Source organism: Physeter macrocephalus, chromosome 19 (assembly GCF_002837175.3).
Source record: "Physeter macrocephalus isolate SW-GA chromosome 19, ASM283717v5, whole genome shotgun sequence".
In the NCBI taxonomy this organism is placed as follows: Eukaryota; Metazoa; Chordata; class Mammalia; order Artiodactyla; family Physeteridae; genus Physeter; species Physeter macrocephalus.
This window is the reverse complement of record NC_041232.1, coordinates 67,158,703-67,169,305: the sequence shown is the minus strand read 5'-3', so window position 1 is coordinate 67,169,305 and position 10,603 is coordinate 67,158,703. Positions and strand designations below refer to the sequence as shown.

The 10,603-nt window shown below is 37.1% G+C and overlaps 1 protein-coding gene across 1 annotated transcript in view; it reads right to left on the bottom strand.

The window, feature by feature from the left end:
- Window positions 1–10,603, bottom strand: part of DCC (DCC netrin 1 receptor) — a 948,035-nt gene that overhangs the window by 200,022 nt on the left and 737,410 nt on the right. The gene's annotated exons all lie outside the window — the stretch shown is intronic.

Here is a 10,603-nt window from a genome sequence, read left to right as displayed (position 1 = left end):
GTCAGTTGCTTCACTTGCAAATATTTTCTCCCATTCTGAGGGCTGTCTTTTCATCTTGTTTATGGTTTCCTTTGCTGTGCAAAAGATTTTAAGTTTCATCAGGTCCCATTTGTTTAGTTTTGTTTTTATTTGCATTTCTCTAGGAGGTGGGTCAAAAAGGATCTTGCTGTGATTTATGTCATAGAGTGTTCTGCCTATGTTTTCCTCCAAGAGTTTTATAGTGTCTGGCCTTACATTTAGGTCTTTAATCCATTTTGAGTTTATTTTTGTGTATGGTGTTAGGGAGTATTCTAATTTCATTCTTTTACATGTAGCTGTCCAGTTTTCCCACCACACTTATTGAAGAGGCTGTTTTTTCTCCATTGTATATTCTTGCCTCCTTTATCAAAGATAAGGTGACCCTATGTGTGTGGGTCTATGTCTGGGCTTTCTATCCTCTTTCATTGATCTATATTTCTGTTTTTGTGCCAGTACCATACTGTCTTGATTACTGTAGCTTTGTAGTATGTTAGTATAGTCATTTTCACAAGGTTGATTCTTCCAATCCAAGAACATGGTATATCTCTCCACCTGTTTGTATCATCTTTAATTTCTTTCATCAGTGTCTTATAGTTTTCTGCATACAGGTCTTTTGTCTCCTTAGGTAGCTTTATTCCTAGGTATTTTATTCTTTATGTTGCAGTGGTAAATGTGAGTGTTTCCTTAATTTCTCTTTCAGATTATTCATCATTAGTGTATAGAAATGCAAGAGGCTTCTGTGAATTAATTTTATATCCTGCTACTTTACCAAATTCATTGATTAGCTCTAGTAATTTTCTGTTAGTGTCTTTAGGATTCTCTATTTATAGTATCATGTCATCTGCAAACAGTGACAGCTTTACTTCTTCTTTTCCGATTTGGATTCCTTTTATTTGTTTTTCTTCTCTGATTGCCGTGGCTAGGACTTCCAAAACTGTGTTGAATAAAAGTGGTGAGAGTGGACATCCTTGTCTCATTCCTGATCTTAGACGGAATACTTCCAGCTTTTCACCATTGAGAATGAATTTGGCTGTGGGTTTGTCATATATGGCCTTTATTATGTTGAGGTAAGTTCCCTCTCTACCTGCTTTCTGGAGGGTTTTTATCATAAATGGGTGTTGAATTTTGTCGAAAGTTTTTCTGCATGTATTGAGATGATCATATGGTTTTTCTCCTTCAGTTTGTTAAGATGGTTTATCACATTGTTTGATTTGTGTATAATCAAGAATCCTTGCATTCCTGGGATAAACCCCACTTGATCATAGTGTATGATCCTTTTAACGTGTTGTTGGATTCTGTTTGCTAGTATTTTGTTGAGGAGTTTTGAATCTATGTTCATCAGTGATATTGGCCTGTAGTTTTCTTTTTTTTGTGACATGTTTGTCTGGTTTTGGTATCAGGGTGATGGCTCAGTTTAACTTTACCTAATTGGTGTTAACCCACCTGTAAGTTGGCCTCAATCAGAGCACTTCTCTCTTAGGATTACTGTGAGAATCAAGGGAGACAGTGCCTATAAAACACATAGAGCTCGGTACATAGTAAGTGCTTCAATAAACGGTATTTTTTGCTGTTACGGGCTGTGCAAGCTTTCTACTATTTGTAGTGCCCTACTATTTGAATATAGTACTATATTCAGTGAGTTCCCTAGATGTTTATTATATTGCAGTGTAAACAATATTATCTGCTTGTTTTGTTGAACACTATTAGTATAGGTTTTCCCCTTGTTTTCTCAAGTTCTAATAATAAAATATAGTCCTCATAAAATAAAAGTATATATAATCCTCACATTAAAAATTGTTTCCTATGTTTATAGTAATAGCCTATTCAGAAAAGAGGAAAAAAAATCTTAAACCAGATTTTGTTTCCTGAAGACACATAATACTTGTTTCCAAAATAACTTCATCCTCCATCAAACTGGCAGGATCTGTCTTCTCCTGCCGCACTTGTTCTCGTGACAGCCAGGAGCGCTTGTTATGCTCATTTGACAGATTGGGGAAACCAGGACACCAAGTCTAACTTGACCAACAACTGAAAAATCACTCGCAAGGCAAGCTGAGCATTTTGAAACTTCAAAATGCTTCTCCCTGCCATTCAGACAAGTAAAGCAGCACGAAAGAAAATAGATGCTTTCACCCTGTCATTGCCAAGAGATGGAAGCTCTTACTCTTTCTTATAAAAAATTCTTTACATATATTCCATTTGAGAATATTTGTGTCCACGCTTTTGCTTTCTGTATATCATCAAACATACACCCCACAGTTAAAGTCAAAACAACAGCCTCTAAAGTTTTACTGCAGGTTCTAATCATAAAAGATGTTGTGGAAATAATACAAGAGAGTTTGGGGAAAAAATAACAATTGAGCATTGAATTTTTACTCATGATCGTGAGATAACATACTAATAAAGGATATTGATGGGAATAGGGTCAAGTATAAAAAGAAAATCATCACCTTTCTTCTCCAATCCTGCAACAATTCCCTAAGTACAGTTTTGTCCAGTAATTTTATACTACTCCCTGATTTCTGCTCAGAAATTACTAATTGATGTATAAACCTTATGAATTAATTACCATAAAGATACATCATTTATGTTTATTTTTGTGGGTATAATTTCTGAGTCTGCTTTTTTTTTTTAAAAACATTTTTATTTATTTTTTTTGCTGTTAATGTGCTTTGCTCTTAGCCAGAAAAAAAAAAGGCCTCTGTGCAGTATTCATTTTACTTCATCCAAATTTATTCTCTGTCTCTTGCTGAAAAGCAAAGGCCCTGCCACATTAGAGAAAAGGTAGAGAGGAATGAAGGCAAGACGGGTATTCAGTTTCTAATTTGCTTCTGAACATTAACACAAGAGGTGTGGTTGACGAGCCAGAACAACACAATTCCTTTGGATAATTGAGGTATAATAATCCCTTTGACTACAAAGTTAGAACCATCTTATTCATCTAATTTCACTACCAAGAATCTTCTCACATGGTCATTCCAAATAACTCTAAGAATTTCTTTGGCGAAGCACACTTCTTTTTGTGTTAAGTTCTTTCTTTTCATTTTTTATTATTTTAATATTGGTCATACTGCTTTAGAAAGTAGACGGTACCTGGTTCAGAAAATTTTTTTTAAAAAAATAGAAGGAGACTGAGGAAAAACAATTAAGATTGAGATTACCTTTTTTATTGCTTTCCTAGGTCTGTTGCAGCAATTTACATGCATAGTTTGGAAATATTACGAGTTGGGTTCCAGGCCTCCACAGTAAAGTGAATATTGCAATAAAGCAAGTCACACAAGGTTTTGGTTTCCCAGTGCACATAAAAGTTGTATTTCCACTCTATCGAAGTGTGCAATAGCATTATGTCTATAGAAACAACATACATAACAATTAAAAATACTTTAATGCTATAAAATACTAACCATCCTCTGAGCCGTCAGTGAGCTGAAATCTTTTTGCTGGGGGAGGGTCTTGCCTTGGTGCTGGTGGCTGCTGACTTATCAAGGTGGTGGATGCTGAAGGCTGGGGCAGCTGCGGCAATTTCGTAGGATAAGACAACAACAGAATTTGCCATATCGATTGACTCTTCCGTTCATGAACAATTTATCTGTAGCATGTAATGCTGTTTGATAGCATTTTACCCACAGTGGAACTTATTTCAAAATTGGCGTCAGTTTTCTCAAAACTTGCCGCTGTTTTGTCAACTAAGTTTATGTGATATTCTAAATCTTTTGTTGTCATTTCAACAACCTTCACAGCATCTTCATCAGGAGTAGATGCTATCTCAAGAAACCACTTTCTTTGCTCGTCCATAAAGAACAACTCCTCATCTGTTAAAGTTTTATCATGAGTTTGCAGCAATGCAGTCATTATTTCAGACTCCATTTCTAATTCTAGTTCTCTTGCTATTTCCACCACATCTGTAGTTTCTTCCTCCACTAAAATCTTGAACCCCTCAAAGTCATCCATGAGGGTTCCAATCAACTTCTTACAAAATTCTGTTAGTGTTGATATTTTGACCTCTTCCCATGAATCACAAATGTTCTTAATGGCATCAAGAATGGTGAATCCTGGCTTCCCTGATGGCGCAGTGGTTGCGCGTCCGCCTGCCGATGCAGGGGAACTGGGTTCGCGCCCCGGTCTGGGAGGATCCCACATGCCGCGGAGCGGCTGGGCCCATGAGCCATGGCCGCTGGGCCTGTGCGTCCGGAGCCTGTGCTCCGCAACAGGAGAGGCCGCAGCAGAGGGAGGCCCGCGTACCACCAAAAAAAAAAAAAAAAAAAAAAGAATGGTGAATCCTGGGACTTCCCTGGTGGTGCAGTGGTTAAGAATCTGCCTGCCAATACAGGGGACATGGGTTCAATCCCTAGTCCGGGAAGATCCCACATGCCGTGGAGCAACTAAGCCCATGTCCCATACCTACTGAGCCTGTGCTCTAGAGCCCGTGAGCCACAACTACTGAGCCCATGTGCTACAACTACTGAAGCCTGCGCTCTGCAATAAGAAAAGCCACTACAATGAGAAGCCGTGCACCACAATGAGGAGTAGCCCTTGCTTGATGCAACTAGAGAAAGCCTGTGCACAGCAGTGAAGACCCAATGCAGCCAAAAATAAATTAAAAAAAAAAAAAAAAGAATGGTGAATCCTTTCCAGAAGGTTTTCAATTTACTTTGCCCTAATCCATCAGAGGAATCACCATCTATGGCATCTATAGCTTTATGAAATATATTTCTTAAATAATAAGACTTGAAAGTTGAAATTACTCTTTGATCCATGGGATGCAGAATGGATATTGTGTTTGCAGGCATGAAAACAACATTAATCTCATTGTACATCTCCATCAGAGCTCTTGAGTGACCAGGTGCATTGACAATGAGCAGTAATATTTTGAAAGAAATCCTTTTTTTTTTTTCTGTGAGCAGCAGGTCTCAAAAGTAGGGTTAAAATATTCAGTAAACCATGTTGTACATAGATTTGCTGTCATCCTGGCTTTGTTGTTTCATTTACATAGCACAAGTAGAATAGATTTAGTATAACTCTTAAGTCTCTAGGATTTTCAGAATGGTAAATAAACACTGGCTTCAATTTCAAGTCACCACTGCATTAGCCCCTAACAAGACAGTCAGCCTGTCCTCAAAGCTTTGAAGCCAGGCATTAACTTCTCCTCTGTAGCTATGAAAATTCTAGATGGCATCTCATCGAAAATCTGTTGTTTAGTGTAACCGCCCTCATTAATGATCTTAGCTAGATCTTCTGGATAACTTGCTGCACCTTCTACATCAGCACTTGCTGCTTCACCTTGTACTTTGATGTTATAGAGATGGCTTCTTTCCTTAAACCTCATGAACCAACCTCTGCTAGCCTCTAACTTTTCTTCTGTAGCTTCCTCACCTCTCTCAGCCTTCAAAGAATTGAAGATCTCTGAATCAGGCTTTGGCTTAAGGGAATGTTGTGGCTGGTTCATCTTCTATCTAGGCCACTAAAACTTTCTCCCTGTCGGCAATAAGGCTACTTTGATCCTTATCTATCATTTGATCACTGGAGAGGCAATTTAAATTTTCTTCAAGAACTTTGCCTTTTCACTCACAACTTGGCTAACTGTTCAGCTCAAGAGGCCTAGCTTTTAGCCTATCTGGACTTTCGACATTGCCTTCCTCACTAAGCTTCATCAATTCTAGCTTTTGATTTAAAATAAGAGATGTGTGACTCTTCTTTTCACTTGAACACTTAGAGGCCATTGGAGGGTTATTAACTTGCCTAATTTCAACGCTGTTGTGTTCTGGGGAACAGGGAGGCCCAAGGAGAGGGAAACAGGGAACAGCCAGCCAACAGAGCAGTCAGAACACACAAAATATTCATTCATTAGTTTGCTGTCTTATACGAGCACAGTTTGTGGCTCCCCAAAACAATGACACTAGTAACATCAAAGATCACTGATCCCCATAACACATATAATAATCATGAAAAATTTTGAAATGTTGTGAGCATTACCAAAACATGACACAGAGACACAAAGTGAATAAATGCTGTTGGAAAAATGGCACCCATAGGCCTACTCGATGCAGGGTTGCCGCAAAACTTCAACTTGTAAGAAGTGCAATGTCTACGAAGCACAAAAAATGAAGCACAATGAAACGAGGTATGCCTGTATACAAATTTGGTGTCTGAAGTTTAGAAATCTATTCTCTCACAATTCTGAAGGCTAGAAGTCTGAAAACACGGTGTCAGCTGGGCCACACTCCCCTGAGGCTCTAAGGGAGAACCTTTCCTTGTCTTTTGTAGCTCCTGGTGGCTGCCAGCATTCCTCCTGGCTGCATCACTCTAATCTCTGTTTCTGTCTTCCATAACCTTCGACTCCTCTCTGTTTTTCCTCTGTGTGTCTTTTATAAGGACAACTCCTTGGATTTAGAGCCCATCTAACAATCTGGGAAAATCTTATCTAGAGATTCTTAATGATACCCGCAAAACCCCTTTCCCCAAATTAGTCACATTCACAGGTTCTGGAGATTAGGAGGTGAACACATCTTTTGGGTGTCCCCATTCTAACTACTACACCTTATATAAAGTGGCATATGGAAGAAATCAGTAATTTCTAAAATGTCACTTCTCTGCTAATTGTTAAGAAGGCTATGTTGACATACACTTAGGTGCTTGTAGAAAAAAAATGATCCCTTGGCTCATAACACTGTGGCTTCTCAGAAATACTCTAGGCTACCAGCACAAATATTTAATTTCTACTAATGAGAGAAATGGCTCACAGATGATGTGTAAGGGGGTGAAAGTCTACCTTACTGTAGGTCTGCTATACTTCGTATTTATATAAATTAACATACAATGGAGCAGTATAGAAATGCAACCCAACTCGCTGTATTTTCTTTTAATGATTTACAACACAATCTGTTATTTCTGAACTACATGGCCATTTTTTTCTATTCTAATGAGACAGTAAAATGCTTAGTTTAGAGAAAAGCCATCCCTATTGAGTGAGTAGAAACTGAGATAACATGATATTTCCAAGTATGGTTTAAACGTTTTTCTAATTGAGACACAGATGTATTTTCTAATTGAGACACAAACGTATGGACACCAAGGTGGGAAAGCGGCAGGGGGTGGTGGTGGTGGTGTGCTGAATTGGGAGATTGGGACTGACATATATACACTAATATGTATAAAACGGATAACTAATAAGAACCTGCTGTATAAAAAAATAAATAAAATAAAATTCAAAAAAAAATTCATGGAAAAAAAAACGTTTTTCTAAGATTTGGGCTGTGTATAAACAATGATCCCTCCCAAATGACCGTGTTAATTAAATAAAATATGTAAGTAATTTACATATTGGATATTCTACCTGATTACTTGATTAACTGATATGTTTCAGGGTAGACAGTGCTAGACATAATAAACTGTATTCGACTACTGTCTTTAATTTGCTAATTTATCTGTACTTGTCTCATGACTAGTATAGGTCTTATTCTCCACATTTGTGCAATGGAATAGTGATCATTAAAACATACGCCCACATCACCCACACCCACACATGGAGAACACCTGAAAAACAGAAATGTGCTGAGATGTACCATCTAATGAAATGATTTGCCACATTTTAAAGGTGAATTTTAAAAAATTCTTGACTAATAAATTTTATCTGAATCTTATCTGTCCCACACACATCTCTCTCCCCTACCACCACTCTCAGGACAATTAAATGCCCAGGCACAGTCCAAAGAAAGAGCAAGATTTATATCATCACCAGCCACTTGGATACAGGGAGGAAGACAGGATACGAAGTCTAGATGGCAGGATGTGTCAGGGGTCACTCAAATACGTACTGAGTCAGGACTCTTCAAAGTAATTAAGGGTATCAGAAGATAGGCTCTGACTGTCTTTATCAGAATATCAGGAGCTTCACCTGGAGAAATTCTAGATATTGAACAAAGTATTTAAAGAGAACAAGCAAGGTGTAGGGCACAACTGCCCAGTGCTGGCTAGAATTAATTAAATAATAACGGTTAATCACTTTTCTTTTTCACGGCTCAGTTTTTAGAAAAGATGTGACAGGGAGGAAAAGAACACTTACCAATAATTATGTTACACAGATAGTGAAATAGTGACTGTCTCCCATGACTAAATTGCATAATAAAAAAGCCAAGTCTGGGATTCAAAGACCATCACAATGTAGTTTCAGCTACTTTTTTAACACTGTATCTCAGTTCTCCTGGGACTTCTTTGAATACAGAATATTATTTTCTCATAATAATGGACATGTGACAATGAAAAGAAAGGCCTGGTGGTGGTTAAGGCGTGTTGACGAGACAAATGATTTGCACACAAGTTCTCAGCATCTGAGATTCATTTAGTACCTCAACAAAATGACCGTTAAATATACAGCATAAACCCTTAGAAATATTTGGGAATAGGTGAATCCAAGAATGTTAAGAGTTTCAATTTTATTCCACTTCAAATTTACACTCAAGTTATCTCTATTCATTACTCCTGCTACTGCCTTAGAAGAACTTGCATTCATGGTTAAATTGCCCTATTCACTAGACCTTACACCTCCCTTGCCCTCCCTTGACTTTGAGTCTTGTACTTACTGTATCCTGTCTTCTCCCAGGAAAATGAATCCTATCTATCCTTATATCAAAATTCTCAAACAAAAATTTCTACTAAAATTCTTTTAACAACCTCATGTCTAAGTAACCTTCCAATCTACCAATGCAATTACTGTTCTTGTAGAAACCTTTGACCTCATTTATTCTTTTCAAGAAATATTTTTATATTTATCAAATAAGATTCTGGGAGCCTAGAATATGTCAGAGAACGTGCCTTATATTTCATAGTATCCTCCACTATTTTCAACATTGTGTCTCATGCTTAACAGTCACCCAATAAGTAATTATACATAGTAACTTTGGCAAGAAATGATAAACGATTTAGTCTTTTAACACACTATCTACCATAAGAACTTTTTTTTTTTAATTTAGCTTGCACTACCGAAAGGTCATCCATTTAGTATTTTGACTAATATTAACTAATGACAAGAACACTTGAAAATACAACTATAACTCAGATAATAATTCATTATGTTATACTGAATTCATCTACTAAAGAATCTGTAAAGTAAAGCATCAAAAACTACTAAAGTGGGGCTTCGCTGGTGGCACAGTGGTTGAGAGTCCGCCTGCCGATGCAGGGGACGCGGGTTCGTGCCCCGGTCCGGGAAGATCCCACATGCCGCGGAGCGGCTGGGCCCGTGAGCCATGGCCGCTGAGCCTGCGCGTCCAGAGCCTGTGCTCCGCAACGGGAGAGGACACAACAGAGAGAGGCCCGCGTACAGAAAAAAAAAAAAAAAAAAAAAAAAAAACTACTAAAGTGAATGTCAAAGAGATTATGAAGTACTAAGAAAACAAGAAGATACATTGTTCTTTGGATTCATTAGAGTTCATATTCCATCCACAAAATTTAGAGTATAGATACTAAGCAAATAGCATTGACAGGGAGAAATAATTCACAGCAAAGATAAGAGGTATATACAATCAAATCTGAGATAAACAACAGACATTCACATTTCCTAGAAACTCCGACTTAGAGCCCACTCATTACAAAAGTCAGAATAAAATTATATTATAAAATTGCTGATATTAACTTGAGAATAAACATGAATTCCTTGTGTAAATAACAAAATTACAAAATAATAATAACAAGGTAAGTTGACTTTCTCCTAGAATGGCTTGTACAGCATACAATATATAAATTTTCAATGATCTATTCTGATCCTCCAGTCTGAAACACAGCTGGAGTTTATGTTCCCTATTGCTTCTTTGTACATAAGACAGTTGTGGATAAAGAACGGGTAAATCTACCTTTCCTTTGTTTTTCTTTACCATTATGTGACTTATTTCAATGGGATTTTGTGATCAGGCTTTTCAAACTTCACGTCAAAAGTCATTCTCCATAATTCTTCTTACACTTTGCTTCAAAAAACACAAAGCAGAATTTTTTTAACCAACACCTATAATGTACTTCATTTCAAAATAATAAAATGTTTTCTCCATGGTGCTTATTCATTTTTTATTCATGTATGTCAACTATTCTAAAGGTGGCTAAAGTGCATTGATTTTTCTGATTTAAAATGTTTGCATGTCATAAACTCAAAACTTCTATATTCCATGCATGAAGGGATTATTTTTGATTGGGGGGCAGTGACACTGAGGTTAACATTATAATTTACATTGTATTCACTGAACTCAGAATGCACTCTGGGAGTCATAAACGTTCATTTCTCCACAGGCTAAGACCTATTTCTAAGAGCAATCAAGTTAAATTTTTTCTCCAAAGATACAATATGACAGTTAGGAATCATTTTTAATGAGATTTGTGAAAGACATAAGGAAACAGATACAATGCAGTTTGGCATCCTTGGTACTCTTGAAAAGATGAAAATTTTGGCATACTGAAATAATAAAATAATTGTTTAATTGTTTACTAAAGGACTTCTAATTCTGATCAAGATGGATTAATAGAGACTAGATTTCCCCTTTTGCCTGGATCAACTTAAAAAAACAGATAAAATATATGAGACAACTGTTTTCATATTTTG